Here is a 12619-nt window from a genome sequence, read left to right on the forward strand (position 1 = left end):
CTGACCACATATTAATAACAGGGATTTCATAAATCAATTAATGGTCTGGCTGGAAACAGGCCCTCTCTTGAACATGAATGAAGAAGCTTCTTGAGTAAGTTTTATCTTGAAGCTTTTGAGTGTTCTTTAGGTTTTTATCTGCTTTAACTATTACCGGACAGCGGGGGCACGGAGCAGAGCAGAGCGGCCGATAGGGAGGAATCCTCCTCCGTGTTCAGCTCCATGTTGAACTGGCGGTAAAAAACTTAACGTCGGAACTTTATGACAGGACGAATAAATCCATCAAATCAAGTCCCCCATAATCAGCATGTGGCCTTGTTTTATTTCAGGTAGTCAGCATGGAGCTGTTCCACATTCCCAGACATTTAAAACAAGTCAATCATTGGCGTTATTCTACGAGTCAGATGAATAAATCAGCTGTTTGCTATTTGAGCTGCTCTGTTTCCTGCTGCTCCGTCATTCTTTAGTGTCCTCTGGAAACAGGTTGCTGTCCTTTATGTTTCTTTTGGATGACATCATCAGTGTCTTTGCTTTAGTCTGAAGAAACTCCAACAGATTTAAAACCACGTGCAGTCACAGAAAATACAAACAGGGAATAGAAAATGTCAGACAAAGAATATGAAATGAAAAGTCCCTAAAGTAGGAAAATATAATGTTAATCTACCAAACAACAATAACTGGAGAGCATCCAATTAAACATGGCCGACTTCCAGTATGTCGGTAATGAAGAGAGGAATGTTTGGACATATTAAAGATTCTTTTTTTTTTTAACCTTCATTTAACCAGGAACAATCCCATTGAGCTACAGTAATAAAACATAAAAGACAGGACAATGGTTCCATACTACACCACAAATCTCTATAGATACTACAACACAAACAAGACATTACACTTAACTTAAGCTAATGCAGACATCCAACTTAAAGGGCACTTAGTTAAAAGCAATTACACTGTTCAGGCAGAGTTGACTTTAAAAGGTTTTAAACCGAATTTGAACTAAAGTCCAAATTCAGGCCTTCCACACATTGGTTGTTAAACCATGGACCAAATCGCTGTGTAGTCTCACAATGCTAAAACGTTTTGTTTTCCAACTGTTGGAAGTTTTGGATATTTAAAGGGTTCAAAAGTGTGTTCAAAGGTTAAAAGTAATAGCCCTAGAGCAGCCATGCCACGTCAAGGCCCAAATGAGAAAGCAGCTAGACTGAACATTGCTGTTTCTGTTCATCCTGATGTCCTTAAACATGTATTTTCTAAATTATAGAAAAGATCACGTGACCGGTGTTTGCAAGGGTGGCTCAGAGCTGAGGCTCCGCACCCGTCTCATTTTAGAGACAGATACAGCTTTATTTGTCACGCCGCCACACGCTCGCCTGAAAAGGATTAATGCAGAGAGCAACATAGTATATAGTACATAACAACATAATGCTCAGGACAACACACAGTACATGTGGTCACATGAAGGGATTTTTTTGAAGTGGCTTGGGAGGGTGAAAGAACAAAAGAAAAAGGTTTCCGAGGCAGACAGTTCAAAGGGGGAGGAATAGGGGTGGGTAGCGTGTGATCATATAGTGAGTGTGTGTATGTGGAGTATGAGGCGTCAGACTGTGACTTAGTGCAGGGGTCCCCAAAACTTTCAGCCCACGACCCCCAAAGTAACGGTCCAAGTGACTTGCGACCCCCCCCATTATAAATGTATATAAACGTTGCGCGCAACCGCGCACGCACTATAGGCGTATCCAAACACGAGCATATTGACAACACAAAATAACACACAAAATAACACAACAGTTTTATCTTGTGTTGAAATCATGGCTAACATATGCTATTTCTAATTGTTTTTACATTTTTATTTTATTTCTGGAAATCAACTTGCGACCCCCACTCTCTGGCTTGCGACCCCCCTGTGGGTCCCGACCCCCACTTTGGGAATCACTGACTTAGTGGAATGTCTGCAGGCGCTAAAAGACAGGCCTCGCTGCCGTTTCCCGAGCACAGAAGTCTTCCAACATGGCGAACGCTAGCGGAACATTGTTGCCTGGAAAGGTCCTGGAAATGCAACAAATTTACTTCAATCAGCAGTCCACGACGCATTGAAGGAAGCATTGCTGCAACACATCAGGACAGAGATTGAGAGGCAGGGAGCTACGGTACGGGACCTGGTGCAACAGCCCGACCTGGTGCAGAGAGACAACAGGCAGATAAAGGGGGATAAGGGTTGCTCAGAGCTGAGGCTTTACACCCTCCTCTGCTTTTTACAATAAAAACCAGGTCATTCTTTTTCATTCAACGTCAGTCATTTTAGTTATTACCATAGGTATTTGGTTCCACTTAGTGGAACGCCTGCAAGCGCAATAAGACAGGCCTCGCTGCCATTTACATTGATAACCAGAAGAAATTTGAGTTTAAGCTATCCAAAATGGAGGACAGATTGAGATACAACAATGTTCGCATTTTTGGACTGAAAAAGACGACCCAGTGGGATTCCTGCAGAAACAGCTACTGGTTTGGATTCCCTCCTTACAGAACAGGGCCACCATCAACATGGACAGAGCACACAGAATCAATGCACGGGTACAATGACACAGGCTACAGTGCTTTCACCGTCCAACAGCGCCAGGAATGTATAGGAGTGCAGCGTAAATTACATGCTAAAGGCATCTCAAACTTTCTTTTTTATCCAGCCACCCTGAAAGTAACCCGCGGAGGGAGAACGCTCACATTCACTACAGCAAAGAATCTGGACATGTTCTGTCGGGAGCTGGATAAAGATGATGAAGGGACATCCATGCAGGCGCTTCAGCAGCTGTGGATTAGTCTGGAGTCTGGAACACTGTGCTAGGTTGACTTGAGGGCACTGTAAGTAAGAGTGGGATCCAAGCTTTAAAAGGAACATTTAAGTAGGATGTGTGTTCAATTTATAAACTATGTTTATTACTCTCATTAGGCTGGTGTGCTTTTTTAGCTGTGGACTTTATGGTAAAAAACTAATAATTTATGTGAATGTCGGTAACAAACAGTGGAGGGCAGCAATACCCTATTGCAGCAACTAGTCTGCCTAATTCAAAGCAGAAGAATGTGTTTCCTTTGATAGTGTTTTAATGCAAACACGTTATATTTCCTAATCTTAAATTGTCGATACTTGGTGTCAGCCTTCAATGAGGAGAGAAGATCAGAATATAAGAACACAGCTATCAGGGCATGAGGAGGAGGAGGAGGAAACAGCTTGGCTCTGAAACATGTTCACAACGAGGCAGAGTGAATGAGCTGGTGATTTTTAAGGCTAATACTGTGAGAAAACCTTTTCCCACACTGATCACACCAGTACGGCTTCTCTCCAGTGTGAACACGCCGGTGTCTTTCAAGGTTACCACTCAGAGAAAACCTTTTCCCACATTGATCACAGCTGTATGGCTTCTCTCCAGTGTGAATGCGTTGATGTGTTTTGAGGGCACCCTGTTGTGTGAAAGCTGCCCCACATTGATCACACCAGTACGGCTTCTCTCCAGTGTGAACACGCCGGTGTCTTTCAAGGTTACCACTCAGAGAAAACCTTTTCCCACATTGATCACAGCTGTACGGCTTCTCTCCAGTGTGAATGCGTTGATGTGTTTTTAGGTGTCCCTGCTGTGTGAAAGCTGCCCCACATTGCTCACAGCTGTGTAGATTCTCTCCAGTGGGAACTCTCTGATGAAGCTTTAAATGTCCAGATGTTGTGAAGGATTTCTCACAGTGCTGACAGTGGTGACGTTTGGGTCCCTCTCCTCTCCGTTTCTAAAGCAACCGACAAACAGAGAAAGTTAGTGAACAGCCTTCTTTAAACCCTGGATTTTCTCTTACTCACAATTTTAACTCTTCATACAAATTATGACAAAATTAAGGAAAATATTGCTGACATGTATTGCTGACATGTTTTAATGAAAGCAAATGCACTTTTTATGTCTTGATATATTCTAAATCTTCCAGACAAACTTTAATGAAACAACTGCAACGCTGTTATGAAACAAGAGAGTGTGGCAGATGATGGTGGACCACCTGAATGCGTAAGCAGTCTACAAATATAATTTGAGCACTTTAAAAGTTAGCAGAAGATTATGTTAATCAGGAAATTACCATTAAGATAAAATAAAAAATCTTATCTACAATGCTAGAATATGATGAATACCTTTACCATAACCTTACAAAGAGGGGGGGGGGGGGTGACTTCTAGCAAGCATAACCTTCTATGCATCAGTGGCCTCCCATTGAACCACATCCTCAATTGAATGCACACAGCTTCTTTTGCACTGTGGCCAAATATAACTTTAACTGATGATATTCTATAATCATGTCTACAACAAAAGAAATATCTCAACACAATATGCATTTATGATCATTAAATGAAGAAATCAGTGCCTGTGTCGCCGAGTCGAAGTGTAGAACTAACTAGGCGTTTTTTAAACTGCATCAACAGCTCACAATGTTTCGTTTTTACTTTATTGGCCTATATGAGTGAAACATTACAATTTACCAACACATGAATTGATCATTGTGAATGATGTGGGACTTCCAGCTGGACACCCTAAAATGCACCAGAATGCGGGAAATCGTGTCTACAAAATTAAAAAAGAAACCCCAGAACCCCCCCCCCCCCCAGCACAAAGAGCCCCACCGAGAATATTTTTCACCAGCCGCCACTGTCATATAATAATATAAACAAAAACCCTTGAGGTGTCCTCGTCCTGTTGTTTCATGAGTGTACAGTAGTCTTCACTATATAGTAACTGGTCCAGTGAACTAAGACTATAAATAAGGAGGATTGGACATTATAATTGTAGAATCATCCCAAATTATAGTCCCGGTTTATTGGAAAGAACACACACTGTGTGCTAAGAATGGCAAATACAATGCACATGGAAAAGGGAAATACTGTTATTCTCATGAATACAAAAAGAGATGTGCTGGTCTCTGGCCAGTCTGCTGCTGTTAGAACCGTTATAGAAACACGTGTAGAGGATGTTATATATTATCCTTCATCACTGACTCATTAAGAACTGTATCAGCCTTTTCTTATGATCTCAACAACTGTCATACTATATTCAACAGACTTCTACCAACAATATGACCAATAGTTTATTAGTCTTCATAGAGGCAACGTAACAGCACCAATGACTGTCATATGGATATTTATTTAAATAATGATCACAATGTTAAAATAATATCAGGACTTAACTGAACAGCAGAAGGCTCCTGTTTTATTTTAATGCAGGCTAATTATAACAATAAGAAGGTAAAAGCACTGCTGAGTGAACAAAGGCTGCAGGATTTATAAATCCTGGCTGTTAGCCTGGTCAGGAGTAGGCTAGCTGTTAGCCTGGCTGTTAGCCTGGTCAGGAGCAGGCTAGCTGTTAGCCTGTCTGTTAGCCTGGTCAGGAGCATGCTAGCTCTTAGCCTGGCTGTTAGCCTGGTCAAGGGCAGGCTAGCTGTTAGCCTTGTTTATACATCCAGAAACCCTAAAAAACCCCGGCCTAATCCACTATCTAGGTCTTGTGAATAGGCCTCTTAGTTTAGACTGGCTGTTGTGTCCTGAACACTGACCTGAACATGGCTGGTACCATAGGCCGGGCCTGCTGCTGGTCCTCTGGGGACCTGGTTGGTCCACTGCTCCGGGTTCTGGTCCTCCTCCATTCCTCTTTTGTACTGAACTCCAGCAGATCTCCACAGTGACAGCTGGACCAACTCTGGATTCTGTTGAGTACAAATCAAAGCAGGCAGAGATGTTTAGATGCTTTCCTCACATCCACAGGGTCTGATACTGGGCTCGGTGTTGGTGTCCACCTCGTCCTGGTCTTACTGGAGGGGGGGTGGGGGTGGGGTGGGGTGGGGTGGGGGGGTGTGGGGGGTGGGGGCAAACCAACTCAACCAGTTCTACAACAGCTTTAATTGCCCTGCTTCTGCTGCAATGGCCTGCCCAACCCCCATCACCCCCACATACTACAATCTGTTCATGGCATGCCCCTCCCCACCCTCACTCACCCCAACCCTTGTCTTGGTAGTGAGTTCATCATCAGACACTAACACATGCAGAGCAAGTACATTTCAGCAGTTGTCCACCGCTGGCTAAATAAATAAAAGAATGGGAGTTTTGGAATAGATATTCAGCACTAAGTGGTACTTTCTAATGCTGAATGAGCTCTATCTGGAGGAAAAAAGAGTTGCCCAAAGAAAGTTATTGGACTCTAATCGACCACTCATAGACTGTTAATGGCATACATTGGGATGATGGTTGTCTATTCATGAAGCCATTCATTACTTACAATAGTCAAGACCACTGAAACTTGATCAAAAAGAAGGTGGAGTTGAGTGGAAATGGCTGCATTCAGTATTTAAGATGGAAAATCTGTGTAAGGAACCACTTCCACTACTTCTATATCACAACACAGAAGATGCCAGAAGAAACATCGGGACTATGGAGAAGATCATGAGCAAAGAAGGTTGCTTACTGTAAGACTTTGACATTGGTCTAACTCAAGCATTGGCATTGGATTGATCTTAGTTAATGCTCCTCACGCCACAGCACCCCCATGAGTATTATTCACAAACAAAACAACAAACTTACTCTCATTCAGGAGCCACAGAAGAGCGGTGCAAATATTTCATCAGAGTGATGGCTTGTGGTAAGAAATTGGTCCTGACTCCGTTGGTTTTGGCGTAAAGCAGCGCTTACCAGAGGGGAGAAGCTGGAACAGGTTGTGTCCGGGGTGAGATGGGTGTCCGGAGTGAGATGGGTGAGAGTGCGCGAGGCCATCCGTCGTCACCTGCACACTTGATGAGTGTCATCGGTGGAAGTCTAAACCAGTAATTCCCAAAATGGCTGACCTAACAGCGTGCAGCCCACCTGCACCTATGAAAGCCAGCATTCCACTCCACTGGTATAGACTGTTTTCAGCCACATATAATGTTATAAGACAACATCCCATGTCACTTTTGTGCTCTGTAAAAGCAGGCAACTGGTAACTTTGTTGCACCTGTTATGAATCACTAGTCATATGCATATAATACACTTCATTAATTGAGAACCAGGCACTGCTGGGATTTGGACCCAGGATCTCCTGCTTACAAGACAAGCGCTTTAACCACTAAGCTACAGCGCCTTCTACAGAAAAGCCTATCTGGCAAGAATACAATGAGCTAATGAACAGGGTTGCTTCCATCCATCCATCTTCGTCCAGCAGCTCCAGTAGGGGAACCCTACGAACTCCGGCAAATGAAAACAGCTGGACGTGTCCTTGAGCGACGCCTCAGGACTCATTGTTTATAGGCAGGCCTACCGAGAACAACAGAAGTCCTATGCAAGGACCTTGAGAAATGAGAGACCCTTTCCCCACAGCCCTGGTAAAATCCAACCTCCATGCCATAAGTCCCCTCATCACAAAGGTCATTAACCACTCCCTCCGGTCAGGCCATGTTCCATCAACACTGAAAACAGCTGTTATCATGCCATTTCTTATGGAAAGCCATGGAAAGCTTAAAACACAGTCCTAATTTAGTCCTCCTCAACAGTCAACATAGCGTTTGCTGTGTGGCGGGTCTGTTTTTATTCCTCCCATGTTAACAGTATTGACCAATACGGTAGGTATTCTAACCTCAGCTGACACGCTCACGTCATGCAGGCAGTGTGCAGGAGCCCTAAGCTTCCAAGGTAAGACTGAAATTCATGATAATAAAAACTTTATAATCTTCACACTAAAGTTGCAACAACACCTCCAACAAAAGGCTTTTATTCGCTTTACATGGACATATGTAATGTTATGGTACAAAACAACATCACATGTCACTTTAGTGCTCTAGAAAATCAGGCTATAACTTTGTTGCACATGTTAAGTATCAGGAACCATGTGGAAACACTTCATTAAGTGATAACCAGGCACTGCTGGGATTTGGACCCAGGATCTCCTGTTCACGAGACAGGCGCTTCAACTACTAAGCTACAGCGCCTCCTGTAGCAAAGTTCATCTCGCAAGAATACAATGAGCTAGTGAAAAGGGTTCCCTCCATCCATCCATCTTTGTCCAGCAGCTCCAGCAGGGGACCCCAAACTCCACTTTGCCGAGCCACATCATCCAGCTCTGACTGGGGGATCCTGAGGCGTTCCCGGGAGATCGGGCTTTCTACTCAGCTTGCCTAGGCTTGGTGGATCAATCCTATCCAGTAGCCAGTCTGCAGAAGAGGTATAAGTACCTGGCAATCCGTGCTGCGCTAGCTATGCCTTGCAGAAGCATGTCTCAGATCACGGTGCGTCTGGAGATAACGTCCGGTCATCAGTGGAAAGATGTTTTATGTGGATAACTGCCTCCTGAGCCTGCCAACATCAAGGACTGCCACACAGCTAGTGAGCAAGCTATGGGCCCTCCTAGCCTCCGGAGGGTTGGAGCTGCGCCACTGGGCCAGTAATGTTTCCAGCGTAGTTAATCACCTGCCAAAAGAGGCCAGATCAGACAACCTTGATCTCTGGCTTACTCAAGAGGTAGCCGAGGCTGCAGTGTACAGCGTACACAGTGTGCAAACAACATACTTTGGCCAAATGAACAGAAATGGCTGATGAATGAACTTTGTGTATATTGTGGCTTAAACTTGAATTTAATTTGTCATCTTTAGTCTGTGTTAACATAACATGCCTTTTTCATTTGCAACCAGGGTTTAATGGGTAGCATGTGGAATGGATAGACATGGTGCAAACAGAGGTAATCTCTGCAACAACGTGCTGTTGGGAATTGAACCCAGGATCTCCTGTTTACTAGACAGGCACTTTAACCTACTAAGCCACAGCACCTCTGGGTGTGAACCCAGATGCCCGGGCCATGTTGGAGGAACTCGGTGTAAACACCTGAACAGAGTACAGCGCAGTATTGTGCACTTTGGATATTTTATGTGAATGTAGCCATGTCTAAACAACAGAAAAGCATCCAAGATGCAAAGGCATTTAGGGAAGGATGATATTTCGAAAAATTACAGTTTATTGGCGGTGCAGATCCTTACGAGTTGGCTCCCTCTTCTTAGATCCATGACGACCCGGTGATTCTTCCTTCAGTTACATATCCTATTATAGTCAACTAATATCAAATAATTTATTTATTAATTTTTATTCCAGCAGCATCAAAGATGTTGAAATCAGGCCTGGAAAAATGACAAGAACAGCTCTCACAATGCAAGTTACAGAGTGACAACAGTTCTGGTGAATACAATCAGTAATACACTTCCTTATATCCAGTGCCCCCAGAGGAAAATAAACCTTGTTTGGAAAACAGTTTAATCTCAAACACAACAATTAGTGAACCTTAGGCAGACAGTTGGAGCTCTTACGTAATTCTGAACCTGCCCCTTGTGTGTCAAGTTTCTTGACCGGTCATTCTATCTCATCTGAAAAAGGACATCTTGTCTCTAGGATGGGCTATGGTCTCGACCTGGGACCTGCTATGATAAACACAGTTTTAGACAACTGTTTCTGTAACAAACCCAGTTGTCTTCCATCAAGGAAACACACATATGACAGATACAGAAGTCATATACTCTGAGAGGCATTGGAGATCTTATCATGAATAATTAATATGAAAATCATTGGTTAAATGTAATTTTCCCATTACAAGCCGTATCGTTTTCAGGTCCGGTACAGACATAGAAAGAAGAATGTCATTGCTGACTCTGATGAGTAACGGTTTTAAGAGGGAGGGTGTGTGACGAAGTGGGTTTGCTCACCACTTGTCCCATACAGGTCATTAGTAAAGTAAACACACAGTCACGTTAGTTTCAGTTCCATTTTAATAGGTTGCAAGTTGAAACATGGTTTTCCCTGTATTGCTACTTACAATTGTTTGTTCCTTTGTTCAGTTCCACCATGCAAGACAATTGGTTGGGGAGGGGCCGGCCTAAGTATTTCCTGTTTTATAGGAATAGGGTGGTCATGGATGACATCACCGGGCCAAACCAAGTAGAGGGTTTTCTTTCGTATAGGAATGTTTATTTTGGTTGTTTTTGGTCATTTTATAAAAAGGTATGCAAATCCTGACCTGTTTTGTAGTCAGCAAGATAGGAGGGAACTGGTGACCAAGTTCCATAGGTTAAGAGATGGCAAGGTATTAATGTTATGGAGTAGATCAACCTGCTTTAGGATGGGATGGACTGAAGCAGTGGGGTGGTAATTGACAACCCTATATAAATGGGGGGATTTGTGCTCCTGGGAGGAGAGAGGGAGGTGAGGCTGCCCTGCCCTGCCCTGCCCTGCCCTGCCCTGCCCTGCCCTGCCCTGCCCTGCCCTGCCCTGCCCTGCCCTGCCCTGCATATATGCATGTTATTGCTACTATTAGTTTAATGTGCCACTGTCTTTAAGTTTGATGGGTTAATTATCCGTGTACTGCAGACCATGGAAATAACTAATCACCTTTGAAAAAGAGTCTGCCAACCTACCGCCATCTTAGCCACTCTGGCTAACTCTCCACGAATGTGTAAAACTAAAAAGAAGACACACAAGACCAAAAACAAACAAATTAACTACAGCTATTCTGATATTCCTGACCAGGCTAATGCCTGTTGGTCAGTAACCCCCCCCCCCCCCCCCCCAAATCATCAGTGTCCCGTATCAAAACCAACAACAATACACAAGTGCATGAACAGGAATTAATTACAAATGATTACAATAATACAGTACCAATGCAATAATGAATGGGTACAACATGAACACATGATTTAGGAAACGTTGCTGGTTTTCAGCCCTAAAGTGGATCAGCTGCTGTGTCCTCCTGTGTGATACAGGGCGGTATATGTAAAGCACGTAGCGATGTATCATAGACCGGTAATATTAATATATATAGTCTATGCGATGTATACAGTCCATTTAAGGCAGAGAAATGCGGGACTGTTGTAAAAATCAATGTTAACGTTAGTGGTTAGCGATTGGCGATAGCATAGCAAGCTAGCGATTTTTAAAAAGTTTCAGTTAGGAACATGGTTGCAAGCATGTACGGACAGGACTGTATAGACCACAAAACAAGACTGTCGTAATTTTTAAATCATTATTTAAGCCGAAAATACCAGAAATGCGTCTCTCTGGTCGATGCGGCAGCCATTGTTGCCTGTTGCACATTGTATATCGCTACCCTCGGTTTCAAGTAAGCTGGCGTTCTCCCTTGATTTTTTTCATTCATTGTCTATGGTTCCTAGGGCCATACACCCCTTACCCCTCGATCAAAAACATATTGGGACAGCACTCACGTGAACGCTCAAGACGTAGGGAAAGGGGTAGGGGTAAGATAGAGAAATGAGATTCAGCCTAAGACCTCCTGTGGTAATCTGACTGATAGGGTTATGGAACATAGTGGTAGACCAAGGCCTCCTGTGGTAATCTGACTTGAAGGGTTTTGGAGCGTAGTGTTAGACTAAGACCTCCTGTGACGCAAACTAAGCAGTATGCTCTCCCTTTTATACCTCAGGCTATTGTAGACAGCACAACAACCACTTCAAACATACACATTTTACAGTTTTTATTGTACTTTATCTATACAATATTAATGCTCCAGTTTTAATGGGTGTTACAGCGGGATGAGCACTCTAATTTCCATTTTAATGGATGGAATAACATAACATAAAGACTGTACCCTTCAGCAGGAGGAAACATTTCACTTCACAAACAGATACATTGTTAATTTTCACCAGCCTGGGAGTGGACTTTATGTGGAGACAAAGCACAGCAATTAGCAGAGGATGGTTTCGATCCATCGACTTCTGGGTTATGGGCCCAGCACGCTTCCGCTGCGCCACTCTGCTCTGCTGGACAAGGCCACAGGTTCAAATAAGCAGGTAAATCACTGTAGTTTTAGATGTTTAAATGTGCGCACAAGAAAGCTAAGAGATTACTGTGGGGAAATAGAGACTGGCTCGGTTAACTGAAGATTTTAAACATTGTAAAAAATGTATGAAACATATGAACACGTTAAACATATACGGGCACATAATATATACCTACAGTCTCAGTCTCAGGATGGTATAGGTAGCGTATCGCTACCGTGACGGCTGACATGCGCCCCGTCACAGTTACCGACAATTTTGTTAATGAATGAGTATTTCACATTGAACACTTACGATTGGGTGGTCATTAAAAACAGGGCATTGCAAGTACAGATATAAAATCCAGAGTCAGAAAGGGGTCTTTAGGTACTTCACTTAGCTATGTCACAAGGGATAACTTCATCCGAACACCAAGTCATCAAATTGGTTACCTTCCAGCAATGTAACATTTGCAAATGGCAGTGGTGGGATTTGAACCCACGCCTCCAGAGAGACTGGAGTCTTAATCCAGCACCTTAGGCCACTCGGCCACACTACCTGCAGATGACAATGCTTCACATCGTAAAACAACAGGGACTTTAACTAACGTAATGCTTGTTAACTGTTATCACTCTTTGTCATTTTTCTCTGGCATTGTTGATTATTAGAATATTGTAACCAGCATTAAGTGAGTAGGTTTAGGTCTGTGTGAATATGGGCTGAGCATTTACCTGGACTGAATTTGTGAACATCTTCTTTTGCATATTCACTGTAAAGAGCCATTACTCCTCCAACTGCCAACTATTGTTCCAGAGACAATAGG

General features: G+C 43.3%; 3 non-coding genes across 3 annotated transcripts; all 3 read right to left on the reverse strand.

Moving 5' to 3' along the window:
* Positions 1-7057: 7057 nt before the first annotated feature.
* On the reverse strand, positions 7058-7130 carry trnat-ugu (transfer RNA threonine (anticodon UGU)). The gene has a single exon. It is a non-coding gene; the product is annotated as a tRNA-Thr (tRNA).
* A 771-nt stretch (positions 7131-7901) lies between these two features.
* trnat-cgu (transfer RNA threonine (anticodon CGU)) lies at positions 7902-7974 on the reverse strand. Its single transcript has one exon. It is a non-coding gene; the product is annotated as a tRNA-Thr (tRNA).
* A 4299-nt stretch (positions 7975-12273) lies between these two features.
* trnal-aag (transfer RNA leucine (anticodon AAG)) lies at positions 12274-12355 on the reverse strand. The gene has a single exon. It is a non-coding gene; the product is annotated as a tRNA-Leu (tRNA).
* Positions 12356-12619: the final 264 nt, after the last annotated feature.

The sequence above is a fragment of the Etheostoma spectabile genome, unplaced genomic scaffold, assembly GCF_008692095.1.
Source record: "Etheostoma spectabile isolate EspeVRDwgs_2016 unplaced genomic scaffold, UIUC_Espe_1.0 scaffold00018313, whole genome shotgun sequence".
In the NCBI taxonomy this organism is placed as follows: Eukaryota; Metazoa; Chordata; class Actinopteri; order Perciformes; family Percidae; genus Etheostoma; species Etheostoma spectabile.